The sequence below is a fragment of the Melozone crissalis genome, unplaced genomic scaffold, assembly GCF_028551555.1.
Source record: "Melozone crissalis strain CALT ecotype California unplaced genomic scaffold, PUWL_Pcris_2 ptg000224l_1, whole genome shotgun sequence".
Lineage (NCBI taxonomy): Eukaryota > Metazoa > Chordata > Aves > Passeriformes > Passerellidae > Melozone > Melozone crissalis.
The window spans coordinates 79,721-99,266 of NW_026535987.1; the positions used below are offsets into that span (position 1 = coordinate 79,721).

The 19,546-nt window shown below is 45.1% G+C and overlaps 1 long non-coding RNA gene across 1 annotated transcript; it reads right to left on the reverse strand.

The window, feature by feature from the left end:
- Positions 1-9,174: 9,174 nt before the first annotated feature.
- Positions 9,175-19,023, reverse strand: LOC128949367 (uncharacterized). The gene is made up of 3 exons (XR_008484204.1): positions 18,910-19,023; positions 18,452-18,569; positions 9,175-9,603 (listed from the first exon to the last, which is right to left on the reverse strand). It is a non-coding gene; the product is annotated as an uncharacterized LOC128949367 (long non-coding RNA).
- Between the last annotated feature and the right edge of the window lie 523 nt (positions 19,024-19,546).

A 19,546-nucleotide genomic window follows, 5' to 3' on the forward strand; every position in this document is an offset into this window, starting at 1 on the left:
AAAAAGCCTTCTTTTGAACGATATTGAAATATTTTTATACTTTTGTATAATTATATTCACATTTATATTTATAGTTTCTTTTGATGCATTATATTCATAATTATATATAATATATATAAAATTCTAGGAAAGTATCTAAGTTATTATTTATATTAGGTATCACATCTACTGCTACAACTAATTTTTTCTTATAGGTTTAAATTTTATATATATCTGTATATATTTATATTTCTATACTTAGATTTCTCCCTTTATATTATTTGTAGTTATAATTTTTACAATCAAAACACTGCCTATTGACAAATGAAAAAACCCACTTTGTTTAACTATTTTAAAAAATATTTTCATGCTTAAATTGTCATATTTATATTTATAATTTGTTCAGTATTACATGAGAACATACCTGCTCCTGCACTGCAGCGGGGCTCCCGCTCCTGGGGACCTTGGGGTGCCCATACGGCATCAGAGCCCCGCGTCTTCATCCCCTTCTCCTCTATTTAGAAACTACACTGGAACCTTTTCCTGGGAACAAAGACGTTACCTAAATCCTCTCCCCGTGTCCCAGACAGATGGATATTCAGTTATTAGTTGGCTGGGCAGCAGTTTCTTAAATAGAATGATAAACAGGATGCGAACATTTTAGCTACAAGCAAATAGGCAAATCTGAACAAGGTACTGGTGGCCAACACCAACCACCAAAGTGATTTTGAAGCCATTTTTTAAACAATAAAATAATGATACCACAAAAATTAAGCAAAAAGCTAACTACTGGCTAAGAAAGAAGGAAAAATTAACTTTTGACAGCAACAACGTTCCAACCAGACAGGCTTTTTCCTCATGTCATACCTTGTAACTACCTCTCTTGGCAATTCTCGTCATGTATCCCAAAAGGAATAAATACCTCAGAGCGTCCTAAAGCAAAAAGCAGCACACGTGAGCCCCTCACACTCCCGGGAGGCCGGCACAGCGTGCACTGAGTCTGCAACAAATTCTGCTCACTGAGGGTCTGCAAACAAAGGTTCAACTGATGAATTGAACTGATTTTAAAGAGAGGTTTTCGAAGCACTGAAGCACAAAAAAGAACAAGCAGAAACAATTCTTAAAAAAAACCTGCAAGTTTCGTTTAGCATATATGCGACTGATTTCCACCCTGTGGCTTCTCACTTGGATTCGTCTGCAGGTTCAGGAAGATGACAATGCACACTCTGCCTTCCCTGAGCCCCCCACAGCAGCGGAGCGCTGCTCCGTGCGCTCAGATCATCAGGAACTGGATTACACGTGCCCGGATGGACCGGAACTGCTCTGCTGCAGATTCAGGAGACGATGGCAGAGAGGGGCTGGCCGAGGCGTCGTCCCAGTTCCGTTCCTGTGTGACGAGGAGCGGTTTGTTCCCAGCAGCTGCAACAATCCCCAGCTCGCTTCCGTGGTGAGTGCCGATGGCACACAAATGGCAGCCCGAGGAAATCGTGTTCTGGGCTCTAAGTGGTTGGGACGGGGTCCGATTTTTTGTTTTGTATCTGTATGATGATTAGTACAACAGGGCCCTGACCGATGACGTGGCAGCACAGAATTAAAAACTCCTCAATAGGATTACATCGGCTTCTAGGAAAAGACAAAAGCCTAGGACCCTTCTGAAATCTACTTTTAATCCAGAGCACACGGATTGTCACCATGCTGCACCTTCCAGCTTTTCAAAGCAGCTTACTTCTGAAGACCAGGAAACACTGATTTCTACAGAAACAATGGGCAACCCCCAGGCTAATCTAAGCACTACTGTTTAATAGGGGACCTGCCAGCGTGCCAGTCCAGCCTAAAGTGTGCTTTACTTCAGTCTAACATCCCCACAAAATTCTTCTCACGTCTCCCAACCCTGAAATCTTATTTTCCCCTAAAGCTTCTCATCATTAGCAATTTCCAAGTAACATGTTTTTTTTACAGCATTCAAAAATGTCATGCTGGACTGTGCTAGAGAGTAATCTGCAAATATAAGCTTAGCAAAGTTTGAATTGACTTGTCCAGAGAAAAAACCTACAAGCGAACACCTACACCTGCCTACAAAGAGCTAACAAGCCCCTGGCAGCTGCCAGCATCAAAGCACATTGGATGTTTCTAATACAGGGTAAGGATAACAATATCACCTTTTGTTCTCTCCAGCTTGTTTTCCCTGCAGTCATATTTCGCTTCTTATGATTTTTTTAGTCTCCGTATCTTCGTGGACAGCACCGAGCCTGAAGACAAGGATACCAGAGTCTTTCCCTGCCGTACGGAGAGAACCAGGAAAACAGTTAAAAAGAGAACAGGGTAGTTTGAAATTCATACTTGCAATGAGAAGCAGCGCCTAACCAACAGAACAAAAGTAAACAAAGCATGATAGCTCCCTGGGGACAGAAGACTTACAAACTCTCCAGAATTTACAATTCTAGCGAGCATCCCCTTCAGGACGGCAGCCAAGTGTCCCGTGAGGTGGTGCTACACCAAAGAACAATCTGAGAGGTTCCAAAGAGCGAAATGCACGATATTTTGCAAAGACATAAAATCTTGCAAAATAACAAAAATACAATGGATGTAAACTACAGGGCAAGAGTACAAGTGTTCACTTTAAGAGCTGGAACCATCCAGGTGAGCACCTGATAACTGGATTCTCACCAGAGTTTGAACCCTTCAGGTCACCGAAGAGTTTTCCCCAGAAATTTCACAGACTGAGTTTTGATAGAAGTACAGTTGCCACATCCTCAGAAACGTCACCCATTCTCCAGGTGTGTGGAGGGAACTGCAAATGGCTCTCACGTAGTTTGAGCTACTTCTGTAAGGTCTCAGGGTGAATTTCACCAGATGCAACCAAACAGGGCAACTCCCTGTGGGACAGAAGGAACCCAAAGCTTGGGTAAGCATAGCTGCAGCAAATACTGAGGAAACAAACATAACAGTGTAAAAAATAATAAACCATCCTTTTTTTTCTCTTGCTTTTGTTTTTTTCTTATTCAGATCAGCATAGCAATTAAAGAGAAAGTGAAAAACTCACCATTACTGAACATTTCATCATCTGCAGGCTGAGCATCCTTAGCATAGAGGACTCCAAAGTTAAAATTCACCGATCCCTGCGAAATAAAACCAAATATTGTATGATAAACAGTCAGACAGCAAACATAAAAATTTGTTTCCTCTAAGGACTTTCAGGTATGTATGTATCTTTGCATACATCCTACACATTAGAACATACACTTTATACCATCACCTAATACATAATCACTTACCTTTAAATTTTGATAGTATAGCATGAATTTTTAACTTAAATTGGTGATCTATTATTATTAAGTTGGTGCTTAAAGTTATTTCTGCTGTCACGTTCAAAAAAACATTAATTTTTTTTACTGTAATGACCAATTGATTTCAAAGTCATCACAAGCCCATCAAAATACAAAGCTCTGTTCACTGGACAGGTCTGTGAGCTAGAAGTAGTTAGGCTTCTACTTCCCTCTTGTTCTTCCAGAACCAATAAATCCTGTCAACAAAACCAGGATCTTTAGCCCACTGCTGTGAAAGATTCTACAAGGATGATGGTTTGATTTGTGTTTAGAAGTTTTGATTTGAAATGGCCAGTTCAATGGATAAAGACTGTTTAACTAGTATTACATTACTGTTATTATTATTTCTATTATTATTTTTATTATTACTACTACTATTATTATCACCTGTTACTGGAAGAAACAGACCAGTAGTACCTATACTTAATTACTTTTATTTCCAGAAAATAATAAAGAAAAAAGAACCAAACCAAAAAAAGTCACTTCCTACCTTTTCTATCAAGGGATGAAAAATTTCTCTTGGGCTCTCCTCCAATTTACTGTTAAATGGAATGTTCTGTGGAACTGCCATTTCTTTCCCAAAATACTAACTTCCAACACTTCCTGAACGTATTTTGTATTTTCAAACAACAGAAGTTAGTGAGACTCTGTGGAGGTCAGGTTTAAATTTATTTCCTTCTAAAGCATAGAGCCCTTTCCATCACCCTGCCCTGTGGCTCTACACTGAATCATGGTGAGCATTTGGGGAGTGCTCAATAACCAATTCTATTTCTCTCTTTTTCTAGTTCTCTCTATTCTTAAATAATTCAAGACAAGTCAAATGAAAAATGACAAGTTCAGCCTCAAAGTCACACTTTTTCCCTTTGTCTGGTCAAGAACAGGCTCTATGCTGCCTTCAACGATTAAGACTTGCAAAACCGGTTTTACAGGTTTATCATAAAACCCACAGAAGGCAAGCTCTGAATAACAGGAAAAGGTACACAGGCAAATATCTAAAGGGATCACTTATTTGGAAATACATACCTTGACAGAGATTGCACTGAGAACCTTTCTGTGGGACTCTAAGGGAGACGTATTTTCTGAGTACCCTGTAAACAAGAAAAGCTACAATATATTACAGGACATCCCCACTTTTTCTACACATTCAAATAGGATTTTTAATAAAAACAATTCAGTTAAAAAAGAAGGAAGAAAACCAAGCTAATTTTACTCAGCTATATTTACTCCCGATTTAGAGGAAAAAAAAAACACTCACAGGTGCTCGCCGTGCTCGCCCGGGGCGGCTCCTGCAGCTCCCGGCCCGCGGCAGCAAAGCACCGCCCCGCCCCCCGCCCCCGGCACCGCCGAGTGAGGCCGAGGAACCCCGCGGACGCTCCTTCCGCGCTGCTCGGCGCCGTGCGGGCGGCCGGACGGAGGCTTCGCCCGTCCAGCGTCGCCGTCACGCGCGGGAGAGGCGCCGGGAGCGGCCCGCGCACAGCCCCGCGCGGCCGCCTGGCCCGCCAGCCACTCATGTGCCGCGTCAGCCGTTGCGTCACGCGCCGCGCCGGCAGCAAGGCCTGCCGGGAGTTGTAGTCTCGGGCTGACAGCCACGGCTGCGTCCCCCGCCGCCGGGAGCTGCAGAACCTCCCGGGCATCACACGGGACCTTCACCCCTGGGCGGGGAAGGACCTGAGGCAGCACCGCTCCTTCCGAATGCCTTCTCTTTCCCCCTCCAACTCTTTTTTCTTTTTTCACTCTGTTTTTCACCCCTTCCCTTCCCTCTTGCTCTCCTGCTTCCTTTCCTTTCCTTTCCTTTCCTTTCCTTTACTTTCCTTTCCTTTCCTTTCCTTTCCTTTCCTTTCCTTTCCTTTCCTTTCCTTTCCTTTCCTTTCCTTTCCTTTCCTTTCCTTTCCTTTCCTTTCCCTTCCCTTTCCCTTTCTTGTATTTCTGATCTTGGTTTACCTTTCTAGCTTTAGAATAAAAAAACAGCAGTAGAAACTATCAGGCTACCTGGGAGTAAAAAAAAAAACTCCAGAACGAAAAGGATTTAAAGAAAACTATTTATTCCCTGGGAGCCTGAAATTTTCTACTGCTGCACGTGACATAGAGCTTTTATTCCTTCTTATAGAGAGTTGATATTGTCTACTTACTTTATACAGCGCCCCCTGCCGTCTGTCCCGGAGCACTGCAGGCACAGCGATCCCTGCCGTCTGCACAGGCGCACTGCAGGCACAGCGCCCCCTGCCGTCTGCCTCGGAGCACTGCAGGCACAGCGATCCCTGCCGCCTGCACAGGCGCACTGCAGGCAGAGCCCTGCGGCGTTGTTCGGTTCTGTTTAATGAAACTCGGCTGAATTCGGCTTGGTTCGGCTCTTGGTCTAAACTCGTTTCAGTACGGCTCTTCGGCCGAACTCGGCACGGTTCGACTAAACTCGGTCATATTGGGCACATTGTCTAAATGCGGCCAGTGTCGGCTACACTCGGCTATCGGTTCCAGTCGGCTATCATGGTCTCTTGGTGTAAACTGGGCTATTTTGGGCCGCCCTGGGCTCTTCGGTTCAAGTCGGCTGTTTTCGGCCACCCTCGGCTCTTCGGGTAAACTCGGCTGTTTTCGGCCACCCTCGGCTCTTCGGGTAAACTCGGCTATTTCCGGCTTCCCTCGGCTCTTCGGGCAAACTCAGCTGTTTTCGGCCACCCTCGGCTCTTCGGCTCTTCGGAACAATTCGGCCCGGCTCGGCTCCCTCAGGGCACGAAAGCGGCCGTCAGAGGACCCCGGCACAGCGAGGCGTTTAACCCACATGCCTGGCACAAACCCGCCAAACTACCCCGCCCGCGGCGCCGCTGAGCCCACACTGTGTGTCGGGTACACATGAAACGCCGCAGAAGAATCCGTCGGAGCCGCCATGACGTCAGTATTCTGTGCAGGCAGTCCACTTAGACCAACCCCGGTCCTCCACTTCCCCGCCCTTTTCGCCGCCATGATGAGAAGGTCAATTAAAAGTCCGCGACATCCACGACGCGCCACTCCCAAGGTGGCGGCCTCTCGGTGCAGGGCTGCAGTACAGCGCTCTGCCCACAAGGCGGCAGCACTGCCGCACGCCCCAGCCGGGGGCGCAGCGCGCCTCGGGGCTGCGGGCAGGGAAGGCGGCGAAAAAGAACAGGGGCGGCCCCCGCCGAAAACTGCTCTGAAATAAATGCCCCAAAACAACGGGGAAGAGGAAAAATAAACTTCTGCCTCTAATCTAAAAGGATAAAAGACAAAACAAAACACAACACACAAAAAAAACCCAAAAAAACAACTATTTCTTTTAAAAAATATTTAAATATTTTTTAAAAAGTTTTTTCCTATTAATATTCACATTTCTATTTACAATGTATATTGATGTACACTGTCCATTTATACATTTCTTTTTATAAATACATTTCTATTCCATATTGCATATATCCCTAAAACTTAAATTTATTTGTATATTGTTATACGTATTTTTACATGGTAAGTATATATTTCTGTTACGATTTTTACTTCTGTAACACTTGCATTATTTAAAATAAAACCTTTGCCTCCATCCACATTAAAGCCAAAAAGAACCCCTTTCTTCTCAACTGTATTTAAATATTTTTTAAAATTCTAGTTTTCAGGTTCATATTCATATTTACATTTAAAATGTACACTTATGTATACTGTTATTTGTATTCTTCATTACATCTCTTCCTATTATTTGTATTTCTTTATATTTTGTGTTTTTATATATATATTTATATCTCGATTGTATATCTCCATATTTAGAAATAAATAACAATAATATCTACATTCATATTATTTAAAATAAAAACCCTGCCTCTAACACAATAGGAATAAAAAAACCCCCAAGCCTTTGTTGCAAACAATATTTAAATAGATTTTATCCTTATATTCAATTTTTATATTCATATTTGTATTTATAATGCATATTAATGTATATTGCTTACTTATACATTTATCTATACCAATGTCAAGTTATAAATAAATTTGTATTCTATAATACATCTGATGCGAGTAGTTATTTATGAATTTTTATATATTTTTATTCATATTTTTTATATTGATTAAATATTTCTGCGTCAGGATTTTTACTTCTGGAACACTTACAATATTCAAAATAAAACCCCTGCCTCTACTTAAATAAAAGCCAAAACATTCCCTTTCTTTTAAGCTATATTTACATATTTTTATATTTATATTCCCATTTATAATTTATATTGCCATATAATGTTATTTATATTCTACACTACAACTCTTCATATTACTTACACATATTTATATGTAAATTTATATTCATATTTTAGCAATTTCTCTTTATATATTTATTACATATTTCTATCTTAAGATCCACATTTCTATATTACTTATATTATTTAAAATACAACTCCTGCCTCTAACCAAATGAAAACCAAGGACACCCCTTTATTGGAACCAGATTTAAAATGTAGTAAGTAATATTATTTTTCAAAATTATAATGATATTCATATGGACATTTTAATTTATTTTATTCATAGATATTATATATATTAGAGAGAATACCTTCTAATATAATAAGAGTTCTGTATTTTCTGTATTATAGATTTCTTTTCCTTATATTTATTTAAATTAAATATTTATAGAGATTTGTATTTGTATATATATTTGTATATCCGAATTGATATTTTATTTCTATCATTTATTTAAAAACCCCAGCCTATAACCTAATAACACCCCCCCCATTTATTTTAACTCCATTTAAATATTTTCATATTAACTATCTATATTTATATATCTTTGTGTATATATATATATATATAATAGACTATCATTTATCTATATGATGTTACAATTATATACCAGGTATTACAGTTTTATGTATGTATCTGTTATCTATATTCATGTCTACCACTCTAATGTTATATTTATTTTTAAATGTATATTTATTTCTATTTTCATCTCTATATTAAACCATACAAGTTCATTGACCCCACGCACCAGAACCACAACAGTACCGTACCTTTGTCAGCACCGGCACGCAGCACATGCTCGTCCCATCGCAGCGCATCAAAACAAAACCCATTGCTATTACTAACGGAACAAACGTCCCACAACGTCATTGAACCCTAATAAAAACTCAAATAAACCTAACTGTCAATAAATTTTAAATCCCACTATAAAGTAGCCCAAAACCTCCGCACATTCTCATCATAAACTTCCTCCTAAACCAGTATCTCAAAAACCCCAAAAAACTCAAATACACCTTGAAAATGACACAACTGCTAATAAAAACAAACACCCAGTAAAAACTAAATCAAACCAACTCACGAGACTCAAAACTGTACAACTGACCCTAAACATTACTAAAAAAAGTCCCCAAAGCTCTACCTTTATGCTAATGCACAAATAATAACCTATCATCTAGAAAAGTTATTTGAAAAAAATTAAAAAAAATAATTAAAACCATGAAAATAAAAAACCTAAACTATTAAAATACTAAAAAATATCACTACCTAAATTAAAAAACGTATTGCCTATAAAAACCCACCATATAAATGCCCCTGTCCCAAAAAATAAAAAAAACTATCGAACCAGAAAGAAATCAGAACTTAGGAACACTAAAACCATAGCGTTCAAGACCTCACACCACATCCCTTATCATACACCAACTACAAACAACAGAAAACAATACAATGAATTCTTAAAAACCACCTTAAAACCACTACATTGGAAAACATTTCAAAAATTAAAAACTGCATTTAACAAAAGCCATCTCATAAATTCACACCCAAACCTCCAGCAGCCCAGCTGGCCCTACCAAAGCTCTATGTTTATACATACAGCAAACAAAACCAAAATCCCAGTAATACCCATCAGAAATCTATGAAACAATCCTATTGAAATTAATGCTGCCTCAAATACAAACCAACCCATCCAGAAAGTCAGCTTCACTCAAAAAACAATTTACACAGAGTTAATAATACCAAGAAATAAAACAACACACCATATACCACCAATGAATATAATAGTCAAGTAAAAAAAAAAACACTACATTTTTTTCTTTTTATTTCTTAAACTAACTTCTTTTATTAGCTAGAACAAAAGATTTTGCCAGGACTGTAACAACAACAACAACCTCTTTTTCTTCTTCTCCTTCTGAAATGTCCCTTCTCACTCCCAAATTCCTTTCAACTCCTGAGTTTACATCCAAGCAAAAAGCAAAATTCGTGCACTCGTGCGTTCGCTGCTCCCGTCAGATTCTCTCTTCCCCTCCACATCTTCTCACACTTTCAGTCTTCACGCTGTCCCGCCGTGATGAGTCTGACAGAAGAATTGGCACAAGTTAACAGAGCATTTCCCTCCCTCCCTCCCTCTGCTTTCCTCAGCGCATTTCAATCCATCCCAGGCCTGCAACGATGCACCCTCACCCCAAAGCTCACAGCAAGCGTGCAGCAGCTCAGGCTCACCTGGCTCCAGGGCTCTGTGCCTCGGATAGCCGAGGAAACTCCTGATGAGCCTCCGTTCCAATCAACTGGAATGCAAACTCACCTCCATCTCAGAGCCTCAGTGACCTCGGCCAGCCCCTTCCTCACTTCCCTGGGTCACAATGACTTCCAGGCACAAGGATGCCAAGCAGGTTTCTGTCTTTTCTCTTGAGTGCCAACAGGTCAAATATGTAGGCTTTGACATAACTAATTACCCTCTCTTTGAACTCTCCCAAGGACACTTTTAAAGAAAAGACACAAGATTGCTGCTACAGCCATGTGGGATCGGGAGGAAAGCAGCAAGGATCCCAGGCCAGCGGCGCGGCCGGGCAGTGTCACGTCCCTGCCGCCCTGTGACAGGGCGCACGGCTGCAGGGCCCCAGAGCCTGCAGGCCCTGGAGCTGCCACACGGATGGACCCGGTTCCCTCCCCGGGTGCCCAGAGGGAAACCTGAGGGCAGGTGTCCACCCCGAGGGTGCACCCAGAGCCCCGGGCACGGATGGAGTCACTGGCCGCTCTCTGGGGACGAGACCCTCCCTGCAGGTGACACTGCCTTGTCCTCTCCCTCCCTGTGGCACAGGCACCTCCAGGCTCCATGACCAGCCTCCTTCCGTCAGCATCCAGGTGTGGTGTCGGAGCCAGAGGGGTCGAGGCTTTCCAGAACCATAGCATCCTTTAGGCTGCAAAAGCCTCCTAAGGCCATCGAGCCCAGCTGCTGCCCCAGCACTGCCAAGCCCCCACCCAAATCAGGTCCCTAAACACCACATCTTGCCATGCTTCAAATGTCTCCAGCAATGAGGACTGCCCTGGGCAGCCCGCTCCTACGCCTGACCACCCTTTCAGTGAACAAATTGGTCCTCAAAGCCAATCTGAGCCTTCCCTGCTGCAACTTGAGGCCATTTCCTTTTGTCACGGCACTTCTTACCGGGGAGATCTCAGCACTTCAACCTTACCTGCTCCTTCCCTAGGAGCTCTCTGGCTTGCCTGCATGAGAGGAGAAACACTCCCAGCACAGGAACGGCAGCTCAGCAGGTCCCACACCGAGGCAGGGGAGCAGCTGTCCTCACCACAGCTCCCGTGTCAGCTCTCACAGATCGGCTCTGCTCTGCCTCCCGGGGGCAGATCTCTGCTCAGCGCTTCAGAATTGCCTGTTTGGAGGAGGGGGAAAAAACAGCTTAGCCAAGATTTTTATCCAGACTTATCTGATGTCTTTGCCTGCTTTGCCTCTTCCTGACTTCCTCCTGCTAAGAAAACAGCTGCCTTTGGACTTCTAGGGGCAACTGCCACGTAATGCTTGAAAAGGAACTACAGAAAAGTGCCTCATTTTTCAAGACTCAGCCAAGAAGACAGACAACTGCACCTTCTCCATCCCCACTGCCTGCAGAGCTGCCAGGCACCAGGCCAGCTCTGCTCCTGCTTCCGGTTGTTCCCAACTCTGCTGCAAGAACTGAAGGCTGCTTTGGCGTTCCATTGCTCCGCTTCTCCCCAGAAAAGATCTTCCAGTGCCGTTCTCCCTCCACGGGAAGGGCCCTTCTGTCTCACACGCTCGGTGACACGAGGCTGCGCCAAGCTGCAGCAGCCTCTGCTCCAGCTGGGAAGGGCTTTCTTCCTCCTCTGGCACCTGCCTGGCACAGGTTGCTCACACATGCTGGGGCTGCCCCATCCCTGGAAGTGTTCCAAGGCCCATTGGTGCTCTGGGATCAGGCTCAGAGCAACCTGGTCCATGGAACCGTGTCCCTGCCCACGGCAGCAGGCTTGGAACGAGGTGATCTTTAGAGCCCCTTCCAACCTGAATTATTCCATGATTCCATGAACTCAAAAAACTCGGGGAAGAAATCTGTAAAGTCACTAAATACATAAAAGCATATCCCCATCAGCATAATTTTGAATGAAAAGTATATCTACAAACAGGGAGAAATATTCTATGTATTTGCTCTTGCTACCTTTCAGGCGTAATTTTAGCTATCTCTTCCAGTTTTAAAATATTCTCTTTTGAAATAATAAGCAGTGTTCAAATTTTAGCATTTATACACTATTGCAGAAGCAAAAATTGCTGACAATCAGGCCGTGTCATTCTCTATGGAGCAGAGCCATCGTGACAGCATTCCTGGGACAGAAATTTTACAGGATGTCACTCCACAGAGAGCACCAAAATCCATATCAGTTGGCAGTTCTGCTCCTCCACATCAGAAAGCTAAACTAGGACAAGACAGCCTCGGGATTCACGAATGGCAAGGCAATAAGAGACACGCCTTAATAATATCATTACAATTTCCACAGATCTGCCACCTGATCTGCGACAGCACAGCACCCTGGCCCAGAGGAAGGTGAGCCTGCCCAGGACAGAGGTGGAACTAGGTCGTTTTCAAGATCTCTTCCACCCCAAACCATTCTGCGGTGTGATGACACAGGAGAGTTGTAAGGGAGAAGAAGGATGAATTCCTTTGGAAGGATCATTGTTTGCCTCTCTAGTAGCAGGCTTTGCTGGCAGGATTGTTTTGCTCTTGCACTGACCTTGGCTGAAGGTGCTTCACCCTGCAGAGAGCGGTGACAGCCTGCTGCACACGCTGTTCTTGGGCAGAGCGCACGGAGCCAGAGGGCAAAGAGCCCCCAGCAGGTCCGTGACAGGAGCGGATGCTCCTCCCCACCTTTGGAAATATCCATTAGGGATTTTTCCAGCAGATGGCAACAGCAGACCGGCGTGGACTGCAAGGGCAGACTCTGCGGGCTGCCTGAAACCTGGCTGGGCTCCACCCAAAGCACCTCTCGGGTCTGCTCCTCCCGCTCCTGGCATTGAGCCTGGCTGGCAGCCCAGGGCATGGTTACTGGAATACAGAATGAATCAGTGCTGCAGGAAACTGCACAACAAGATCTGCAGCTCTTGCTGTGTGTGCAGGCCTTAAAACACACCTGGTGCATTTGGAACAGATGAAAATTATGGCTCCCCCTGAATAAACATGATTTCTCTCCTAGATATCATTTTGAAAAATAATACTTCAAGGGGTGATCAGAATGGGAGCACAGACAAACACCAAGAATAAAAACTACAGCGTTTGATGCTTTATCAAAAGGTGTGCCTGCCCTACCGTGTCGGGAAGCTGGACTGCTGGACCCAACTTTGCAGCACATTCTTGTCATTGCTTCTGAGCCACCTTCACCAGCTGCTCTCGTGGCATTTGCCGTGCCATTTGCAAATTACAATACGAGCGAACCTGGAAGGCAAAACACAAGATAAATTTACAGCTGGACAGTCAAATCTTTTTCTCCAAAATGCAATCAATGTACAGCTTTCCCCTTAAGCTGAAGTACAGGCCAAATTCATAGAATCACTCGGGTGAGAGAAGCCCTTCAGGCAGTGAAAACGAGCATTTAGGTGTGGTATGAAGCTTGGGGAGCCCTGAAGAGGCCGTAAAAGTCGACTGATATTCTTTGGAAATTACAAATAAAAAATGGGAGGAATGAATTTACAATGAACCCAGTGCGGAAACGCCGCAAGGGACAGCTTGCAGGGGAGATGCCTGAAAGCCAAAGCTGTGCTTCAGTGGCATCTGAGGTGGCAATTTTGCAGAGTGCCTGTACACAAGTTTCTTTTCACTGCGAGCAGTGAGCAGCGGCTCAGAAGACCTGGCTGTAAAAAACACAGGTTATTGTCCCCAAGCACATGCCAGTGGTCTGGAAAAGGGTGACACTCGTTGACATGACTGTTGTGATTGCTCAAGGGGAGAGCTCCTCAGTCCTCCTCACTTCACTGATGCTCCCCATTGGGGCGCAGGTGAATGGCACCACTGGGCTGTGCTTCACCTCCCTGGGTATATTCTGTGCAGGGAACTGCAATGCCATTGCAACTTTTCTGCTCTCACGTCATTCTTCCAGAAAAAAAACCAGTACCTTGAAGGGGAAAGTGCCCTGTCCCTGTCCCACTTCCTTTGTCACTTGTGCTAACCCACAGCACACACTCCCTGCACATGTTATCTGAATGTTAACTCTGTTTACAAGTGCTGTGAATAAACCCCAATCCAACTGAGAAAGTTCCTCTTTGCTCACATTTCAATACAAGGCTGGAACTATCACCTTGCAAAGAACTTTCCTCTACCACTGCTAGATGCAAAACCAAAAAGTAAACCTAGGAATGCCTGCCACACTCCAGCACACAAAGCTGCTGCTGCTGCTTTTAATGGCTTAGCCTGAGGGCTTTGCTGCTCTTCCTTTGCTCTGCTAATGGGAAGGACTGGGAGACCTCTTTGAACTAGCTACACATACCAAAGACCGAATAAACAAGTATTCTTCATCCCATTTCTCTTAAGAGTTTGTCCTGACAGATGCCTTCTCCCTCCTGAGGTGTGGATTATAGTTTGTGTTTCCCTTTTTTTCCCCCTTTAGCCCTGGAAGCATTTCACACCCTGCTGGGCAATGCCCAGAAGTAATCAGACTGACTGAACACGGGAAACGCAGACAAAAGAAAAGGCTGGAAGCTACTGTTCTTCTCCCAGCTGGCACCGCCAGCTCCTGAGGGCTCAGCCACGACAGCCCACGTTTGTGACAGTACCTGTACGCTCTGGGTGTGTGCAGCCCTTGCGTCGTGCGGCAGCCTGGAGCTGCAGGCTCAGATATCCACCGCGAGCTCCTGGATCTTCCAGGACAAAGCCAGCTCTCCCTGCTGCTCCCGTGTTGCGCTGCCTGTGGAGCAGGGAGGGAAGGAGAGGCACACAGGTTAGCACAGTGGCAGTGCACGAGCTGCCAGGCGTCACCCATCTGACCCGCACCAAAGAGGAAATCTTAATTTTCAGAACTTCCCATCATGCCACACAAGACACTGAAGCCGTCCAAATCTGGAAGGGATAGCCTGGCATGATGCCTCCCCCAGGTCATATCTTACATCAAGAGTTCTTTTTCTCCTGCACAAGGCTCTATATCCTACTTGGACAGATATACAAATATCTATAGAAACTACAGATATTCAATAAGCCATCTTAAATCATAACAGCCAGGCCTCTGTACGACCGTGCTTAACTCCTGCTCAGCTCACGCCATCTCCCCGTTCCTCAGGCATCAGAAACCACTGAAACTCCCGTGTTTTCCTGGGGGCTGCCTGCCTGCAGCTGCCCTCCTCTCACCAACGGGGCCACCTGCCAGGCTCCCCAGGGCACAGCAGCCTCCAAGGGGAGCATTCGTCTGTTTGAGAGGTGATGGAAAGCCTGGGGAAAAAAAAAGCTCAGCGATACTGTGGCTCTGAAGGTGCAAGAATCATTACCCTGGAGACGTGCAGCTCACCTGGTTCATGCTGGGCAAGTTCTCTGCTCGCTTCACCTGAGCGTTCAGCTGGAGAGATCCATTTCCACGCGCTGGGCTGGCTCCATCTCCGTCCCTGCTGCGAGAAGGTGTTCAGGGGGATGCCGCTGCCCGCTCAGCAGACGCTTCACACACTCTGCCAGCAGCAGGGGCAGCCTTTGAGGCCACACCAGCCTGGCACAGAGTCACTGAGCCATTCTGACTGTGTTAACAGCACCACGGATGAACCCCCATACCCTCGGGCCTTCATTCTCCGGCACCCCGAGCCCCGCGGCTGCGCGGCAAAGAAGGAAAGCGGGCACCGGAAGAGAGGAGCGAGAGCAGGGCATGACAAAGGGCGGCGAGGGAGGGCGGGCTGTGCAGGAAAGCGGGACGGGAAGGGAAAGCCCGGGAGGGGGGTAGAGGGAGGGTGGACAGAGGAGGCAGAAACGGGGAAGAGAAAGGGAGTAGCGGGGAAGGGGCTGGACAGGAAGGAGCCGGGCTTGTGGGGGGAGAGGGAATGGGGGAAAGGGAGCGAGAGAAGGCGAATACGGGGAGAAGGAAGGAGGGCGAGAGAGAGGGACGGGCGGGGAAGCCTCACAGAGCCCCGGCTGCACCCCGAGCCCGGCCCGGCGCCTCGCCCTGCCCGGGAGGCTGCGCTCGGGGGAGCTCGGCTCGCTCCGGAGTCACTCGGCTCCAGTCGGCTCTTCGGCTAAACTCGGCTACTGTCGGCTAAACTCGGCTATTGGCGGCTGCATTCGGCTGCATTCGTCCCTTCGGCGCGCTTCGGCCGAACTCGGAGCCGCTCTCTGCGCGTTCGGCTGAGGTCGGCTCGGCTCGCCTCCCCGAGGGCGGGCAAGCGGCGCCGCCTCACGTTAAACTCGCCCGGTTCGGGGCTCTCCTGCTGCCGCGTCCCGCGGGCGGCCCGGCCATCGCACCGACACGACCGGGAGCGCGGGGTGGCACAGGAACTCATTACGCTGTGACCGCACTCGCGCTAATTAGCGCGCACGAGAGCGGCGGGCTCGGTTCGGCCGAGCTCGGCTCCGTTCAGGCAGCCTCGCAAGCCTGGCCTCGGTTCCCTCGAGCCCGTCAGGTTCGGCCGGTCTCGCCTTGGTTCGGCTGAGCTCGTTCCATTCGGCCGAAGGCGGCGTCGTTCAGTCGTGTTCTTATAAATACCTTTCTTTATTGACTGTATATTTCTACATTTAGATTTATACTTCCATAACACTTCTATGATTCCAAATAAAACCCCCGTCTCTAACCAAATAAACACAAAAAAAGCCTTCTTTTGAACGATATTGAAATATTTTTATACTTTTGTATAATTATATTCACATTTATATTTATAGTTTCTTTTGATGCATTATATTCATAATTATATATAATAGATACAAAATTCTAGGAAAGTATTTAAATTATTATTTATATTAGGTATCACATCTACTGCTACAACTAATTTTTTCTTATAGGTTTAAATTTTATATATATCTGTATATATTTATATTTCTATACTTAGATTTCTCCCTTTATATTATTTGTAGTTATAATTTTTACAATCAAAACACTGCCTATTGACAAATGAAAAAACCCACTTGGTTTAACTATTTTAAAAAATATTTTCATGCTTATAATTGTCATATTTATATTTATAATTTGTTCAATATTACATGAGAACATACCTGCTCCTGCACTCCAGTGGGGCTCCCGCTCCTGGGGACCTTGGGGTGCCCATACGGCATCAGAGCCCCGCGTCTTCATCCCCTTCTCCTCTATTTAGAAACTACACTGGAACTTTTTTCTGGAAACAAAGACATTACCTAAATCCTCTCTCCGTGTCCCAGACAGATGGATATTCAGTTATTAGTTGGCTGGGCAGCAGTTTCTTAAATAGAATGATAAACAGGATGCGAACATTTTAGCTACAAGCAAATAGGCAAATCTGAACAAGGTACTGGTGGCCAACACCAACCACCAAAGTGATTTTGAAGGAATTTTTTAAACAATAAAATAATGATACCACAAAAATTAAGCAAAAAGCTAACTACTGGCTAAGAAAGAAGGAAAAATTAACTTTTGACAGCAACAACGTTCCAACCACACAGGTTTTTCCCCATGTCATACCTTGTAACTACCTCTCTTGGCAATTCTCATCATGTATCCCAAAAGGAATAAATACCTCAGAGCGTCCTAAAGCAAAAAGTAGCACACGTGAGCCCCTCACACTCCTGGGAGGCCGGCACAGCGTGCACTGAGTCTGCAACAAATTCTGCTCACTGAGGGTCTGCAAACAAAGGTTCAACTGATGAATTGAACTGATTTTAAAGAGAGGTTTTCGAAGCACTGAAGCACAAAAAAGAACAAGCAGAAACAATTCTTAAAAAAAACCTGCAAGTTTCGTTTAGCATATATGCGACTGATTTCCACCCTGTGGCTTCTCACTTGGATTCGTCTGCAGGTTCAGGAAGATGACAATGCACACTCTGCCTTCCCTGAGCCCCCCACAGCAGCGAAGCGCTGCTCTGTGCGCTCAGATCATCAGGAACTGGATTACACGTGCCCGGATGGACCGGAACTGCTCTGCTGCAGATTCAGGAGACGATGGCAGAGAGGGGCTGGCCGAGGCGTCGTCCCAGTTCCGTTCCTGTGTGACGAGGAGCGGTTTGTTCCCAGCAGCTGCAACAATCCCCAGCTCGCTTCCGTGGTGAGTGCCGATGGCACACAAATGGCAGCCCGAGGAAATCGTGTTCTGGGCTCTAAGTGGTTGGGACGGGGTCCGATTTTTTGCTTTGTATCTGTATGATGATTAGTACGACAGGGCCCTGACCGATGACGCGGCAGCACAGAATTAAAAACTGCTCGATAGGATTACATCGACTTCTAGGAAAAGACAAAAGCCTAGCACCCTTCTGAAATCTACTTTTAATCCAAAGCACACGGATTGTCACCATGCTGCACCTTCCAGCTTTTCAAAGCAGCTTACTTCTGAAGACCAGGAAACACTGATTTCTACAGAAACAACGGGCAACCCCCAGGCTAATCTAAGCACTACTGTTTAATAGGGGACCTGCCAGCGTGCCAGTCCAGCCTACAGTGTGCTTTATTTCAGTCTAACATCCCCACAAAATTCTTCTCATGTCTCCCAACTCTGAAATCTTATTTTCCCCTAAAGCTTCTCATCATTAGCAATTTCCAAGTAACATGCTTTTTTTACAGCATTCAAAAATGTCATGCTGGACTGTGCTAGAGAGTAATCTGCAAATATAAGCTTAGCAAAGTTTGAACTGACTTGTCCAGAGAAAAAACCTGCAACTGAACACCTACACCTGCCTAAAAAGAGCTAACAAGCCCCTGGCAGCTGCCAGCATCAAAGCACAGTGGATGTTTCTAATACAGGGTAAGGATAACAATATCACCTTTTGTTCTCTCCAGCTTGTTTTCCCTGCAGTCATATTTTGCTTCTTATGATTTTTCTAGTCTCTGTATCTTCTTGGACAGCACCGAGCCTGAAGACAAGGATACGAGAGTCTTTCCCTGCCGTACAGAGAGAACCAGGAAAACAGTTAAAAAAAGAACAGGGTAGTTTGAAATTCATACTTGCAATGAGAAGCAGCGCCTAACCAACAGAACAAAAGTAAACAAAGCACGGTACCTCACTGGGGATAGAAGACTTACAAACTCTCCAGAATTTACAATTCTAGCGACCATCCCCTTTAGGACAGCAGCCAAGTGTCCTATGGGGTGCTGCTACACCAAAGAACGATGGGAGAGGCTCCAAAGAGTGAAAAGAACAATATTTTGCAAAGACAAAAAATCTTGCAAAATAACAAAAATGCAATAGATATAAACTACAGGGCAAGAGTAAAAGTGTTACCTTTGGGATCTGGAACCATCCAGGTGAGCAACTGATAACTGGATCCTCAACAGAGTTTGAACCCTTCAGGACACAAAAGGGTTTTCCCCAGAAATTTCACAGATTGAGTTTTGATAGAAGTCACGGGTGCTGCAAAGAAAAAAAACGTGAACCATAAACGCCTACAGTAGATTTTTTAAACAAGTGCTTGGATAAAAGAATCTTACGGAACGTGAAGTAGTAAAAAAGTGAAACCAATATCAGACCTGCCTATTTTCTCACCATTGTACAAGAAAATCCTAAAAGCAGTATAAATTCACTGCCTAAATCCGGTCATGGGATGTAACCAAGAACAATTTAGGCATTTGCTAATCTAGACAGAAACCTTTTCTGGATGCTAGTGTCAAATCACAAGTTTTGTCTTTCAGAAGCTCGAAAATGCTGGAAAACATTTTCCCTGGGGCTCGGGAGGGCAGGGGCGGAAAGGGGTGCGTTTGCACACCGCACCTGTGCCATCCGAAGCATACAGCCAGCCTGCTCCTTGCGCTGGGCATTCTCCTGGCCATCTCTGGGTTTACCGGTCAGCGCCGCTCCATCCGTTTTCATGGAACAAAGAGCCACGAGCACTAACGCGATATCGCAGCGCTCTCTGGTCGCA